At 37.5% G+C, this 16,857-nt stretch overlaps 1 protein-coding gene across 5 annotated transcripts in view; it reads right to left on the bottom strand.

Annotated features, from left to right (window-relative positions):
- The window catches only part of ELF1 (E74 like ETS transcription factor 1), a 99,514-nt gene extending 83,261 nt beyond the window's left edge, over positions 1-16,253 (bottom strand). For 2 of the 5 annotated variants that reach the window (XM_036755875.1, XM_036755876.1), the window contains exon 1: positions 16,139-16,253. The gene's annotated coding sequence lies outside the window, so the exon portion shown is untranslated. Of the gene's footprint in view, positions 1-15,934; positions 15,950-16,138 lie in introns of those variants that run through there. The other 3 variants (XM_036755872.1, XM_036755874.1, XM_036755873.1) reach the window with 2 other exon arrangements.
- Between the last annotated feature and the right edge of the window lie 604 nt (positions 16,254-16,857).

Below are 16,857 nucleotides of genomic sequence, written 5' to 3'. Positions count from 1 at the left end.
AATTCATCCCATGAATTAAACTGAACTCAGTGATTTTCCCTTTAAACTTTGGAAAATAGCTTCAATTCCTTTACCACATAAGTGCAAATAACTTTTTTTTCACTCTGGTGATCTATGTTATGGCTGGTTAGACAAGACTATCGGTACACATTAAATAAGTTCCCAGGCCAGAACTTTAACCCTTGCTCTCCATACTCAAATGGATCTACAAGCTCAGCAATGAGGACTCCTCCCATGTGCCTATATTGTTTGCAACTTTTGCCTGGGTTTTCTCATATGCTCCCCAGGGAGAAGGGAATCCGCCCAACACATACTGAAGCCTCTCTTGCTCCTCACATAACAGAGGATACCAGTGGTACACTTTAGTCCAGCCTATCCCTTGCCTTTATCATATAACCAACCTCATTTTTACTACTCATACATTTTCTTGATGATATCCTGTTATTCAAAGTTTCTTTTATGTTAAAAATCCTGGTCAAACTTGCCATGGTTTCCCTTAACCTCCAAATTATACTAATTTTTAATCGTTAAGAGACTGCAGTATTCCATGAATTGTAGCCATACATCATTGCCAATAGAATACTGGTATTAAAAAATATGGGTTCTTTTTTCTGGGACACATTTGGAGTCATTAAGGAGCTCTGCAATTTCCTCAAGAAAACCCAGACTGCTTTCTTCTCCCGCTTAATTCTAAATTCAGTCCACTATACATTTGTATTCTCTATCAAAAAAAAAAACAAAAACCCAACACCACCAACACAAAAAACCACAAGCTCTTGAAGAATGGGGATCGTACCATTTTTCACCTTGGATTTTTCTCTTGGGAGGACCCTAATGAACACTTTTCAGATTCAAATGCAAATTTAATCCATCCCCCTAACCGAGCACTGCATAATTCAGCTTTGCTTCTCATACCTCATCAATATCCTCAGTTGTTTCTGCCTCTCTGATTGGAGGGATGGAGGATGAACTGGGGGAAAAAAACACCTCGTTCCATAATCTCCTCTGAAAGAGAGCCCAATATTGCAGCCTCTCTTCATTGCAGCTGCTTTGCTTGGTTCTGGCTCCAATAATGTCTCCATCAAGCCCCCTCACTGACTATCCTCTGGCACTCAGACCTCCCCCTTCTCATCTTCCTTCCTAAGATATGAGCTCCTTGAGGGTAGGCTCTGTCTTTCTTTCCTTTATTTGTATCCCCAGCACTTACCACAGTGCCTCGCACATAGTAGGAGCTTAATAAATATTTACTGCAGCATATGGTATACACTGGTTCCACTACACACATAATTCCCAGTTTTCTTTCCAGGGGTGGTACTATTAAAGGCAGCACAAGAGCCTGTGGGAAAGGCCAATGGACCCTTCAAAAGTCCTTAAATGCAAATTTTAGCACACAAATTGAAAAAATTGCCTAATCTCCACAGCATTATTATTAAATTCTATATTTTAGACTGACATATTTTAATTCCTCAAAATAAAAATATACCAGATAAAAGAATACAAAATTTAATGAATGTCATAAAGAAATCCCTGAATAAAAAAAGTAATATATATATATTTTAATAACTATATTATTTTGGAATTTTTTTTTCTTTTAATACAGCCTTTATTTTTCCTTGTTGGTGACAATGAGATTGTAATCTCTGGGGAGGAAAAACACAGTTTGAGGAAATGGCAGGCTAAGAGCACAAATAAGAGGTCTATTGCTTGCCGTTTGTCCTTTCTTCGAAGAGGACCGTTACAGCAGGGAGGTGATGTCATGACATGCAACTGAACTGGATTTAAGTGAGGGAGAGCTATGCAAAGTCACCACCAACCTTACTTTGTTCTTCCAGAACCATTTACGTCCAGTGGCCAGACACAGATCAGGATGACAGGAGATGGCCCTGGATGGAGTAGGAAACCTTGGCCTTTTTAAACTAAGGTCTTTAACAGGTCTCTGACAGAGGCAATGCCCATTTAGTCATTAAGGCTTGAAGCGAAGAATGGCCTCAAAAAAAAATGACCTGGGAGGGAAAGAGTCTCCGGGTTTCTGGTCAAAACAGACACAACTGCTATTTACATTCATTCTGAGCCAATCAAGGTCCAAGCAATGACCAAGTAGGGGTTGGTCCAGACCTGAGGTTGACCATCCAGTGAGAGCCACAGTGCTTTGGGGTTAAGGCTGGTCTTTAAGAGAAAAAATAGTTTCAGAGATTTCAGAGAACTCATTTTAGAGTTTTACATGGTTGTTACTATTTTTTGTATTTAGGTGCCTTAACTCGGTTAAAGACATTGCTAATATTTTGTTTCTAACAAAATTTAACTACGTTATATCAGCAATGCGTCCTTTGCCTTGATTACACTAGCATTTTGGCAAGAATATTAAAAGACAAGGTAACAGAGTATAAAGCTAAGATTTGGCCAAAAAACTGTATTATCTTAAAAATTGTTAAGGTACAATATAATAAAATGTTAAAAAGTTTAATTTTCTTTTTTTTAATTTATTTTTTATTTTCATCTTACAACACTCAGCTCCACAAGTTTCTGAGTTCCAAATTTTCTCGCTCTCCCCCTCCTCCCCCATCCCCTCCAAGAGGGCATGTAATCCACTGTGGGTTCTACATATACCTTCACATTAAACTTATTTTCACAATAGTCCAGTTGCGAAGAAGAATTATAACCAATGGGATGAACCATGAAAAAGAAGAAACCAAACAAAAAAAGAGAAAGCAAATAGTTTGCTTCAAATTGCATTCAGACTCTATAATTCTTTCTCTGGATGTGAATCGATTTTTCCATCATGAGTTTTTTGGATCTGTCTTAGAACCTTGCACTGCTGAGAAGAGCCAAGTCTATCAAAGGTAGTCTTTACAGATAGCATGTGTCTATAATCGTGTATAATGTTCTCCTGGTTCTGCTCCCCTCACTCAGCATCAGATCACGTAAGTCTTTCCAGGTTCTTGTGAAGTCCATCTGCTCCTCATTTCTTATAGCACAACAGTATTCCATTACATTCATATACCACGATTTGTTTAGCCATTCCCCAATTGATGGGCATCTCCTTGATTTCAAATTCTTTGCCACCACAAAAAGAGCTGCTATAAATATTTTTGAACATACAGGTCCCTTTTCCCACTTGTATGACCTCTTTGGGATACAGCCCTAGAAGTGGTATTGCGGGGTCAAAGGGTATGGACATTTTTACAGCGTTTTGGGCATAAAAGTTTTATTTTCTTTCCAGCCTAAGACATTATGAGTCGGAATTGACTATTGTCTCTTCTCATATAATACATATCTGATGAAGCATACTGCTGTCTGAGTGAAGGTAAGCAAAAGTTATTTCCATGGCAGCTTTAAATTTTTATAATTATTTTATTAGCTCTTCTTGTATTTTATTATCTTATTGTGTCAACATGAAAAATTCAAACACCCAGATAATCACAATCGACAACATGAGTTCTGCTCCACAATTTAACACTAAAGAATACCTTGGTATTTCATGGGAATTTTATTTTAATAAAAAGTATTATTTCCAAAATATTATTTAATTCCCATATGGTTTACTAGTGATGCCCTACACTCACTGTACACTAATTTATGAAAAGAGCTAGAAGACATGTCAGAAAAAAAAGGAAGTCAGCAATATCTACAAGTGAGGCGGCGACCAAATAGCTCCCCAAAGTTTGTGTGTGTGTGTGTGTGTGTGTGTGTGTGTGTGTGTGTGTATCAGAATAGAGAACAGCTTCTCTACATCCTAAGCCACATGCTCTTTCTATATAAAACCACCTTTCTTGAATCAAAATGTGATGCTTAGCATTCGTGGGAGGGAAGGAGACTGGGTTTCCCATGGTCAACCATGCTGCAAGGGCTACACATGATCCAATTCCATGGCTGATCAGCAGGAAAGCTGTGATCCATCTTGGGCCAATTTGCCCCTCCTTGGGCAGCCCAGTGCCCACCCCAAGGGCTCACCATATTAATGCCAGACGTAGTACAGCTTTAGTCCTACTGCAAGTCAGAACTCCAAAGCTCAATGGATCCATCACTTAGCCTTCTCATTGGCCAGGACCATACCAGGATGACACTTAGCATTTAAAGAGCTGATATGGAGAAGATTTTTAAGTATCTTCTGTCCATTTTATCAGGGTAAGGTTTTCATTAATTCAAAAACTTTCATTTAAGCCCCAACTTGTGAAATGTTTTAAAATTTAATTGTTTTTGGTCTTTCTCTCTTTCCCTCCCCATCCCACACTAGAGCAGGTCACCATTTGACATATTTATTAATATACGTACAACTATACTATGCATATTTCTATTTATCAGTTCTTTCTCTGGAGTTGTATAGCATCCAGCATATGAAATTTAAACATATTTACAACTTTGACAATTTAAAGATATTTCACAAAAACAAGCAATAAAAGCAAAACATAAAGGTTTTATATGGTGATACTGAAAAACTAGTCTCCCTTACAGAAATTCAAGAACAAGTAGCTTTGTGCATCTGTGCTTCTGTTACTCCAATGGTGGTTTAACTGACAGGAAGCTGAAAGGAAGACAGAGCACACGAACGTCAAGTATTTCCTGCCCTCTGTACTACATCTTTGGATCTACTACCTCCGTTTATGTACAGAGTCAGAAACAAAATATCACAGTTTAACTGAATTAAGAAAAAATTATTTCTGTGTTAGAGACTAAATTTCAATGTGAAAAAATTATTTTTAAATTTATATTACATGCAGCAAAAATTCCGAAAACCACAATTACAAAGTGAAGTTAACTGTTCAAGCTCTTAAAACCTTGTTACGTCAATAGATATAGACATTTCTGTAACATGGATACCTATGTATCAAAGAACAGCCGTCCCAAGCCTCAATCATTTGTCAAAAGATAGCTATCTCAAAGGTCAAAACTGATCTCTTTAAATTGAGTTCTGCCAGGATTATCTAGTCTGGTCTGCCTCTAAAGTTTAGGGGCTGTTTTTATAATGATTCTCTTTAAATTCACTAGCCAGTAAGGATTTCCAGTTATCTGTGATACATCTTCCACTCATGCATGTTGCACCAGCAACTATGCTCAAATAAATTTCACTCAAGAATTTACTCAAATTTAATCCCTATTTAAAATTTAAACCACAAATTAAATGCCACCTTTTTTTCTGCCTCTCCCTTCCTATCTCTCTGGTAATCACATGGACCCTAGAAATGGTTTACAACTCATTATGGTCTTCTATTTAATTGTCACCAGATTTTTTTCCTTCTTTTATCAAATTCTGTCACTCTTCTCCATGCTCAGACAAATTTAATAAAGGCCCTTTGCCCTTTTAACACCTCTTTACCTAGCTCTGCACATAACATTATGTATTGGCTAAAAGATATCATAAATATTAATAATTAAGTGGCCTGAAATAGCTAACCTTTGTCATAAAAGATTAGCCTATTCAAATGATTCTTAAAAAGTAAATATAAATCTAATATGGAAATAAATCCCATGCTATATTAAATACATTAGTCAATTCTCCCTTCTATCCAGAGAATGTTAGTTCTCTGATTAATTGGCAGGATGTTGGGGAGTTTTTGAGATGATGACTTTCATGCAGCTACTATCTCTTACATTCTATACCATCACTATAAATGGTGAGAGTAGTTATAAAAAAAAGCTTATCGATCATTTGAAAGGCCATATGTGGTCTTCTAGGTCCTTGGGTGAGGCTTTTTGACTGAGTTCGAGTTAAATCCTGTTATAAAGGGGATTTGTTCTGTGAAGTTTGGATTCAGTCAAAGGGTTGAGGTCCTAGAGAGCCACTATGGTAAGTGCTGGATGCCCCTTCTCAGAACAGTTTATAAATGCAAAAAATAAAATATATACAAAGGAAAGCAATTATATCGAAACAGTTATCAAAATATTTTAAAAGGTTAACCTCTGTCATAAAGGCTGGCTCTCCAGGAAAGGGGAGGATAAGGATATAGGACAAATTGTAGGTAATGTAAAAACAAAAGGAATCAATAAAATAAAAGTTTTTAAAGAAAATGAAGTTAGAAAAATCTCTCTCACAAAGTGGTAGCAAAGTCACTAACAGTTTTCTTCCTCTTTTCCCAACTTCCCTTTCTTCAGCTGTACATTGCACTAAAGGTCTGTAGGTAATCGCACTGAATGAAGCACTTTCACTTTCTTTGAGAAGTAACAATTGAACAAATCAACATGCAGTTTCTTAATACAATAAATGTGTGTAACTGTTTGATCCAACAATATTACTTTAATGATATCCTCAAATAGATGACCGGTCTAACTTGCACATACCTCATTAACTTACTTCACATAGTTCTACAGCAATCAACATTTATGTTCAGCGATGTTGTTTTCTATATTCTACTAGTTCAAGCAATCAGAGATCAGAACACCTAACTTATTTAGCCAATATTTACTAAGCACCTACTCTACACAAAGGTCTGTACATTTCCTTATTTCAGCTTTGGTGTCTTGCTTTTCCCTACAATTAAAATACAGCTTTCGTTTTTCAGATTCCTGTTTAACAGCTAATGATAATAGTAATTTTCTTATATTTCTTCAAACTTTGTATAAAGGTCACCCAATCAATTGCAATGTAAAGTCATTTTTCTGGGCCTAAAGTTTTTTAATTAACTTTTAATCTTGGCTATTCTGGTTCAGAAAACTATTGTTTTTCAGTGCTCAAAATATAATCAATAGAAACCCCTAAGGTCTGCTTTGAATTTACAAGAAAATAGGACAAAATTAATGAATAAGGCAACCAATTAAATCTCTTTTATCCTTTGAGATAAATTTTTAGAAATGCATAGAATCAATATATGACAAAGTCAAAACTATATGGCTATTTACAGCAAAAGCTAATTAGGAATTTCTGATTGAAATCTCATCATAGGTAGCCTAGAGATCATGCATATTCTGGAATTCACTGGCAAGATCAAAAAGCAAAACTTTAGGAGAAATCTAACAAAAGAGGATCTATATAAATGTGCTTACTGGCTTTCCAAATGATTTACTCAGATTCTCCAAAAGCAGGGAACAAAAGGGAAAAAAAACCCAAAGTCTCTTACATCAAAGTGACCTAATAGTACCCCACACATGAAGAACCTCACAATTGTTCTTGCATACTAATCAGATCTGGAAAGGACCTCAGAGATTGTGTAGGTTCAGCCTCCTTCACCTGACCAATCTTGAAATCAAAAGGAGTAAAGGGACTTGCCCAAAATCATAAAAAGGCTGGGGGTGGGAGGGGTTGGGGTTGTTTAAAGAGTTACAGAGTTGGGCCTAGAACCTAAAACTTCAGTCTCCTAGCTCCCAAGAACTGCTGTAATCTCCCTCCTGTGTAAGGCACATGATACAAACCCCTATCCCCCAAGTCCCACAATGTTACTATTGTGTGGGACATGATCAAAAATAATAACTAACATTTATACTGGGTTTCGAAGTTCACAAAAACACTCGGCTCACAAAAATCTGGTGGGGTAGGTACTATGAATATTATTATTCTGATTTTAAAGCTAAGAAAACTGAGACAGGGAAGCTAAGACTATCCATGATGACAAAGCAAATAAACATCTCGGGCAGAATTTGTACTCAAAGCCCAGCATTCTACTTCGCCACAATGATGCTGCCCTTGCTCTCAAGGGACTCATAATCTAATTAGAGAGACACCACCAGCGCATGTGCAATAATCATTATGCAAAATAAGGTAAGTATATACATGACCATACAACAGGCAATATGAAGTGTCAAATTTCAAAATTCTTTTGGAGCATTATTAACTTTAAAATATGGTGGTTATGAGGATACAATATCAATTATTACTTCTAAACAAATAGCAGCCCTTTGAAAATTACAAAGTACACATATCCACACACACCATTTCCTAATCTTCCATAGCGCCTGCCATAATAATGCCTTACACACAATAACATTTAACAAATGAGTTTAGAATGAAAATTATTTCCCCTACCCAGAAAAAGTGCTATATGAAAAAAGAAACTCAGAATTAAGTCTAAACTAAATTTAGCAGACATGATGGCACCTAAGAATATACTGAGGGTCGACAATGAAGTGTCAGCTAAGACTGAAATCCTGCAACTTCACCCCCCCCCCCAAAAAAAAAAATCCAACAAAGGTTTCCTCCCCTTTCTCCTTAATCTCAAGTGTAGATTTGAACACATGAGCATAATTGGACTCCTCCAATTTGATCTTTTTCATACTGTCAGTTACTGTAATTTTAAAAACAAAAACAAAAAACTCCACCACTAGTTTTGGTAACTGAGTGCTTGCTAGTGAAATGCGAATAGCTCATCTTGAAACATGATTTTCTTATTAGGACTACCCTGAGCAACTGTGAACTGCTGACTCTAAACTGACGATCGCTCAAATCAATTTCTAGTCCTATTTCAACTTCAGTATTCCCTGTCTACTAAACCAAAGTGCCCCAAGATAATCTTGTTTTAAGGAGACATCAAATTGACTATGTGGCTATATTTAATCTTCATTTGCTAAAAAGGCTAGACTAGATAGATAGATACGTTATCATTTGTTGGGATCTTTTTTAATGCCATGAAAATACTATGCCCCTACCACATTTGCAAACAATTGACTGGAGAGTCTCCAAGGCTGGGGGGGGGAGGAGGGGGAAGGGGGAAGAGAATCATAAAGGAAATGTTTTGCCAGTTCTCAAGCAAAAATACCTGGAAAAGTAAATACTACTGTGCCTGAATTTTATATTCAACTGCATAACTGTATGTGGCATTTTTATTAAATGATCTTTTTTTTTCTTCAAAATTATGTTTCTTTGTTGAGGGGAAAGGTAAGAACATTTGAGAATTTCTTTTTAGTAATTAATCAAGCTACAAGCTACCGTCTTCCTAATTGAAACAGATATAAAAGCTACAGTTCCCAAACCAACTGGGAGGGGGAAAAAAGGAAATTGCACACACCAATGTATTTTAAAACCACCACCACCCCAAGTTGACAACATATCTTGGCGGGAAAAAAAAATAAGACTATTGTTAAGATTATGGAGTGGACTCCCTGGTCCCACTGAATCCACAGGCTTGGATAGGTTGGGTCTGAATTTTTGGAAGGAAATCCCAAAGAGATCACAGATACATTTAAGTACTCAAGACCAAGGCTTTTTAAGTATTTGCTGTCATTTTTGTTGTTCTGGAGTTTTCTTGGCAAAGATACTAGAATGGTTTGCCATTTCCTTCTCCAGCTTTTTTTACATGGGGTAATTTTACATTTTATAGATGAGGAAGCTAAGGCAAACAGAGTTAAGAGACTTAACCAAGGTTACACAAGTAGTAAGTGCCTGAGGCTCCAGACTCCAGGCCCAGGGCTCTATCCATTTAGACTCTTAGCAGCCAGCTCTTTTTAAGGGTGGGTATTCAAAATTCAAGTGGTCTAACAGCCCGGCCAAAAGAACCTAAAACAGGAAGTAGGCTTCGGAGAAGCAGTGTTTAGTAAAAGTTTTTGTTCACGAGAAGACAAGTCATAGTAAAAAAAGAATATTGGACAAGAAAGTCAAGAGTCCTGGATTGTAGCTCTAGTTCTGCTGCTATGACAGGGCTAGTAAATTAAATTAACTCCTTAATGCTTCCATTTCCTCAGCAGTAAATGAAGGGAATGATTTCTCTAAGGTCACTCCAAATTAATTATAAATTTTTTTTTTTGCCCTTAAGCTCCCTAAACCCCTTTAGAACATAATTACTGTCTAGAAACAGCAAATATCCTTATCTGTTTCTTAAGGGAGACTTCTGATGGGAAAAACCCCCAATGCAACTAGTTTTGAGTTACTCTAGGCTTAAACTTTTAATTCAGCCTAATTTATATACAGGCTTCCTTTCTCAAAGTCAATTACTTTTTGATCACTAAAAGATTAAGGTGAAAACATTATTCCGATGACCTATGGATCAAAGATATAGCACCTAGAAGAGACACCTCAAAAGGCATCGTGCCCAATTTCTTCCTTTTGAAGATAAGGAAACTGAGGATCAGGGAGGTTGATAAGGTAATACAGTGGCAAGAGGTGGAATCTCAACTCGGGTCCTCATGAGGTAAAGAGCACAAGTTTTCTTTTTTCTGTATTGCCTCCCAAGACCTATCAATCAATCAACAAACATTTATTAACAGCCCACAATGTGCCCAGGATACATCAATATAACCAGAGTAAATGAATGTCCCCCATGCTTTGAATGCTCTCAGATCAAACTGTGCCTTTTGCACCAGGCCTTTCACTCTAAAGGGGACCTTCCCCTGACACAGCAGCATCTTTGGTGAGCCTATTAGAAAGTCACCTCTCCCATTAGAACATTAACTTCTAGGCACTGTTTTGACTTTTCCTCAGTAGCCTCGACCCTTGGCAGAGTACCAAACTGGATCAAGTGCATAAAGCTTATGAATGGAGGAGGAGTGTTTGGTGAGTCATTTCCTTCATTAAACAACTATTTATGCAGCTGGGGGAGAAAGAGGCTTTGCTCTCAAGCAGCTTACAATCCAATGATTGGTGCAGGGGGGGGAACCCAAAAAATTCAAGTGTCAAGAACAGGGAACTCACTCCAGATAGAGGGTGTATACCATCAAAATAAAGCTACGGGGAGGAAAGAAGGCAAAACATGAGAGAAATCTGGTTAAGATGCAGAACACAGAAAGTTTAGGCATGCAAGGGGCACCAGAACCCTAACCAATCACCTTGCTTCTCCAACTAACCAACCCTTTGTATTATTACCGAAGGAAAAATACCACTTCCTGTCAAAAACCTTTAGCTGTTCCATTACTGTCTACTCAATTAACTATAAACTCCTGACTGGAAGATATAAGAGTGCTCGGCAATGTATACACACACACACACACACACACACACACACACAGCTTAGAGACTTTGTTTTAAAACAGATTTGTTTAATAGATGTTTCAAAAAAAGAATTTTTACACACAACCAAACAAAAATTAAACTGGTTATTCCCAAAGTGCCGAAAAACTGCTTTAATTTTAAAAGGTATACTCTAATATACTGGAAAATCTAGCATTAAACACATACCATATTACCTAACCACACATTTGCACATATACCAATCCCTAAGATCAGAATTAAAGCTGCATAAATTCCAAAGAAATAGGAACCTCTAAAACATATGAGACTGAGTAATGAAGAGTGAAGTAAAGCAGAACCAGGATAATAAGACTAAAATTAAGCCAAACCCTGTACAATTGTAAAGGCCAATCTTGGCCCTGACGGGAGATAAAAGTATTATTTACCTTCTTTTTTTGGAGAAGTGTGGAACTATAGGTACACAACGATGCATACTCTGTCAGACCTAGTCACGTCACTTGATTTTACTTATTTGTTTTTATTTGTTACAAGAGAAACTTACTGGGTAGAGGAGTTCATTTGGAAATACCTTTTAAAATCCCCAATAAAACCCCTTTTTAAAAAAGAAGAGAAATAAGATTTCCTAATATTTTTTTAATAACTTAGGGATCTAGGACAGAGGCAGCTAGGTAGCACAGTAGATAGAGGGCCAGACTTGAGTTCAAATCCATTCTCAGACACTAGTTGTGTGGCCCTGGAAAGATCATTTAGCCTCTTTGCCTCAGTTTCCTCAACGGTGGGGATAATAGCACCTACCCCTTCCCAGGACTACTACAATGAGGTGATATCTGTAAAGCACTCAGCACAGTTCCTGGCACACCACAGGAGTTACATAAATGCTTGTTTCCTTTCCACCCCCTCCCCTCCCTCTTCCCATGCTCTTGCACCTGTTCCCATTAACAGATGGAATTCTCATCTCATCACCCCATTCCTCGGCATATTACAGCCAAGGGACACAGGAAAATAGTTATTATCCAACAAGGATAAAAAGCCCTAATGAAAGTCTTTAATCAATTCAACAATCAATTAGATCCAGGACTCATTTCAGATCCTTGTATGATGTACAGATATCATTTAAGATGGGAGTGACAAGGAAGGATCCCTTGGCCCGGAGCAAAGAAGAGAGGAAAAAGTACTAGATGGGGAATCAGGGGACCTGAGTTTTAGTCTCAGCTCTGTTACTAATCAGCTTGTTGCGTGGCCTTGGCCAAGTTATTTCACTCCTCTGAGTTTCAATTTCTTCCTATTAGAAACAAGAGGACTGAAATAGATAATCTTCAAGGTCGGTTCCAGTTCTAAAATTCAAAAAGTCTAATGCTCATAAAAATGCTAAAAGATAAAAAATAAGTAAATGAATCAGCAGAATGTACTTTGAATATACTACTATTATGCCAGGGCATGTGTCAGTGATATAATGGGCCTAGGGCACGTTGGGCAGGAAAATATCTCTACTGGTCAGCTCAGAAGACCGATAACAAGTAGATTAGCTATAAAACTTATCAGACAGGTCTTTCAAGACAGACAAAATGAAAAGAGGATGAAGAAACCCACAAACAGCAAGTTGTGACCAGCAAATTCTCATAATTTCCAAAACACAATATCCAGGAATTTTCTCTTCCCCCTTTCCCCACCATTAACAACACAAGCAGCATGAGCCTTCGTGGGTTTTTGTTGAGGGAAACAACTACAAATATTTTTGAAAAAAATCACTGGTGATTTAATGCCCAAGACCCAAAATAGATTCTAACAGAATCCATTTTTAATGATATTTGCTTATATCCAGGCCAATAAAGGTAGAGATTACTCTTGTAATGAAAGCCCCCAGATCAACCCCATTTGACTTGGATAACTGAAAAGCAAGAGCTGGTTCAGAGACATAGTCCCTACCTCTGGATCAGCCCCAGATTCTTGGACAGTCAGGGACTGACCATTCCAATAAAGAACTGACAGAAACAACTGATATTGGCTTTCTAGCAATGCAGTTTGTTGGCTCTCTTCCCACTTCCCATTAAGTAAGGTTAGCACAGTGTTCACCATGGTTGTAGAAAAGATATAGAACCAGTGAGGCATGCCAGATGTTCCAAACTACAAGAGCCATGCACCAGCATAAAAGCTCAGGCAAAGAAACTTTCCCTCTCCCATTCATGTAACAAAAGGAATACAGCAAGAAAGGTGTACATTATCTCGACAGCAATGTTAAGAAGGGTTTCCTCAGCCTCTACGGAATGCCTTAGGGCAGAATGGGAATTATTTTAGCATGCAAAATCTAGTGACCTAAAAATGGAAAGCTTTTAGCTAGGTGGCCCCACCCCCCAAGACCTGACTTCAAATGTGGCCTCAGACACATACTTAACACGGTTTACCTTAGTTTTCTCATCAGTAAAATGAGGAGGCTGAACCAGCCGTCCTCTGGGGTTTCTTTCGGTTTTGCAGCTCATTTATACACACCCCTTAGCTAGTGGGTCGTTAGGGCAGGCAAAGGGCTGCGGGATGTTATCTCTGATTGCCCTTTGAAATGCTAAATTAAATCATTCCTTTTCAACGGCTCTTTATCCTTAACTTCCAGAGGCTCAGTTTACCAAGGTGTGGAAATTCTCTAGGCTACATACAGGGGGCGATAGTGATAGCCACTTTCTCTGAGGTTCACCAGCCTCTGACCTCAGGCATATAAAGAAGCCGAGAGAAATACAATAAAAAAGTTAAGCAGCAAGGGGCAGTACAGAATACCCAAGAATTCAATTTAATTTAGTTCTATAAAGGATGGCCATCATGGCAGAGAAGACAGTTAACTGGATTCAATCAAGCAATCAATCGACTAACATTTATTAAGCTCTAACTTTGCGCAAAGCACTGGAGATACATAAGCAGAAAGAATTCCTGCCCTCAAGGAGCTTATATCTAACGGAGGAAACAACACATACATTAACAGGCACATGTACTGTACGTACAGAATATCAGAGGGGAAGGCATTCACAGCTAAGTGGGCAGCACAAGGCCTTCCGGCAGAAGGTAGAATCAGAGGTAAGGCCTGAACAGGATAAGCGGATATGAGGTCAGCAAACATTCTAGATATGGACCACAGTCAATGAATTCAAAGACACTGAGATGGAGATGTGGAGCACTCTATTCAGAGTGAAGAGGCGCAAGCAGGCCAATATTGCTGGGCTAGGTGAGGAGTAGAAAGCCTGGAAAGGCAGGAAAGGATAGACCTTTGAAAGTGAAAGAAAGGAGTTGGTACCCTTCAGGGTAAGAGAGAAGTTCAGAAATGAGATGGGTTTGGAGGAAAATGAGTTCTATTTTAGACATGTGGTGTTTGAGAGGCATGCTGAGCACCCACTTTCAAATGTCTGACAGGCAATTGAGATTACAGCTGGTGATACGGATCTGGGAATCATTTGCATAAAGATATATAAACTGAACTAAACTCATAACGAAATTACCGAGTAAGAGAATAGAGAAAAGGGCCCAGGACAGCGTGTTGAGGACACCCATTTAGTGAGCATGAAGTAGATGGTGTTCCAGCAAAGGAGACAGAGAAGTGGTCAGGTAGGAGGAAACCCAAAAGAAAGTATCATCACTAAAACTCATAAAGTGTCAGATGTAGTAGAGTTCAAGAAAGAGAATAACTGGGGGGAGGGGAGGAAGAGTACATTAGACTTGGAAATTAAGAGATCAGTCTGATTTCTATATTTATATAACAGCATGTTGTATACTCACATTTAATATATTACATATTTTGTGTTTGTATGTAATTACATCCTCCCTCCAAAATAAAAAAAAAATCTAGTTTTTCCCTTGCACGTGGCCTTTCACTGACTTTTTTCCCTATAGGTTGGTGGCCCTCAAGCAAAAGATTTCCCCAAGGCACATAGGAAAGAATGAGGGAAGAAAGTACTTGCTTACTCAATGGCTGACTATGCTGATAGTGAAAAACAAAAAACGAGAAGGAACAAGCTGCTGCTACAAGTCAACAGGCCAAAAGCACTTTGAATGACTTTCTCATAAAAACAATACAATACTGACACATTCCTTCCAAACAAGTCAAGAACAATAACTGCATGAATTTATAGACTCCCTTTCATCTGAAAGGCTCTCAGCACTCAGAAAATTACATAGGTAAGTCCCAAAGAAGCAGGTAAATACTGTCACAATCAAATTTGACTTAGAAAAGTCTGTAAAAGGTTTATTACAAATAATTTTTCATTTAAGTTTTAGAATCATAATTAGCTTAATCTAGTTTCTACTTAGCTTTCTCAAGACCTACCTTTTCAATGAAATTATTTTTTTTTAACTTCAATAAAGATTTCTCAACATCTGAAAATAAGGGGGTCTGTACAAATTCATATCACTTTATTTTCCTCTTTTCACAACTTTGATAACTTTAATAACAGTTACTACACAGGTGAAAGGCCAACATATTTGATTCCTCCTGAATGTGAAAAACTGCAATGAGAATTAAATTATGGAATTTGGAATTTCAAACACTACCAACACAAAATAAAAGCTGACTAAATAACAAAAATCATCCATTTCCAACAATGAATAACCCAACTTTAACCTTTTTTCCTTAAAGAAATGTCTCCCAAAAAATGTCTTTAATTGACCTCACTCAGAGCGGACATGAAAATGCTACCACATTTCTCAGAAAACAATTGCTTGAAAACTAAAACAATTTTTTAAAAAATGGTTAGTATGAATGCATAACCAAAACATCTCAATTCAGCTAAATCTAAAGTATTAGTTAAGTCAACCATAACAGAGACAGATTGATCAGTTGTCTATACTCCAAGTCATAAAGTTAAATATAGTAAGATATCTATTTATTACTAACTGCATAAGAATCCTATGATCTCCTACAATTAAGGATCCACTTGCTCCAGGAAAACAGAAAAATTAAAAAATTTACCATACGAAATTTGACTACGAGCGCTTTGGTTTTACAACAAAAATAAGCCCCGAAATATCACCTCTTCTTTTAAACTAATAGTTCTTTTCTCAAGTCATACTGACAATGATTTCCACGATATAAAATGTCCAAAGTATTTACCAAGAAAGTCTCAAACCTACCAGAAATAGTGTTCTTTGTTTTTCCCAGATAGTTAAGTACAATTAAGCATGTGACTAACTGGATATATTACCAGAGAGACAGAGAGAAGGGGGGTGGGGGGGAAAAGAGCACCCTCAGCCATGTTCTTCCACAGGTAAAGCCTCTCTCACTGTAGAATGCTATTGAGGCAACACCCACCAAAGGTAAAACCATAACACAGTTACCTGAAATAGGTTTCATCCCTCTTGATTTGATCCCAGGGGCTAGAAGATAAAAGAAATCCAGCAGTTTGGTGCTGTTAAAATGGCTCCTGTAGATTGGGGAAGTGGTGCCTGTGCCTCAGCTTATGAGTCATACATGAAACTAAGTGTTTCTAAGGGAGGCACGCCCATGTTGCTGTGGGCCCAATTACTTTGCTAGGTCAAACATGCAGGTAAAAGTTGGGGGAGGGGAGAGAGAAAGAGACAGGGGCCGGGAACAAGGGCAACTCTTCAAAAAAAAATGTAGCTAAACACAAAACAAAAATGGTCTAAAACTCTCATTAAAAACTGGAACATAAATTAATCTAAGTGAAAATTAATTATGGTGTTTAAAAATTTGATTTTTTTTCAAACTTTTGTGGTTTTTTCTTTTAAACTCTTACTCTTCATACACAATAAATACCACATAAATGTTAAAGCTTACAAAGTACAATAAGGAGGGAAAATCTTTTCCCTCTAATAGAACCAACCAGTAAAACAACCCTGGCTACTGATTAACTCTTATATGAAAAAGGTATATTGTCATTTGCTAAACTATCCAGATTGCATAGCATTATCTGATGCAGATTTTAAAAGCAGCGTACAAAGTTCAGTGGGGGGAAAACGATTCTGAACGTATTTTAAATGTACTACTACATTTGTACTGGAATGGTAGTTTTTATTAAATTAAAAAGCAGCATTCA

The sequence above is a fragment of the Trichosurus vulpecula genome, chromosome 4 (assembly GCF_011100635.1).
Source record: "Trichosurus vulpecula isolate mTriVul1 chromosome 4, mTriVul1.pri, whole genome shotgun sequence".
NCBI classification, from domain to species: Eukaryota; Metazoa; Chordata; class Mammalia; order Diprotodontia; family Phalangeridae; genus Trichosurus; species Trichosurus vulpecula.
The sequence above is the reverse complement of the archived record's forward strand: the minus strand, read 5'-3'. Positions and strand labels throughout refer to the sequence as shown.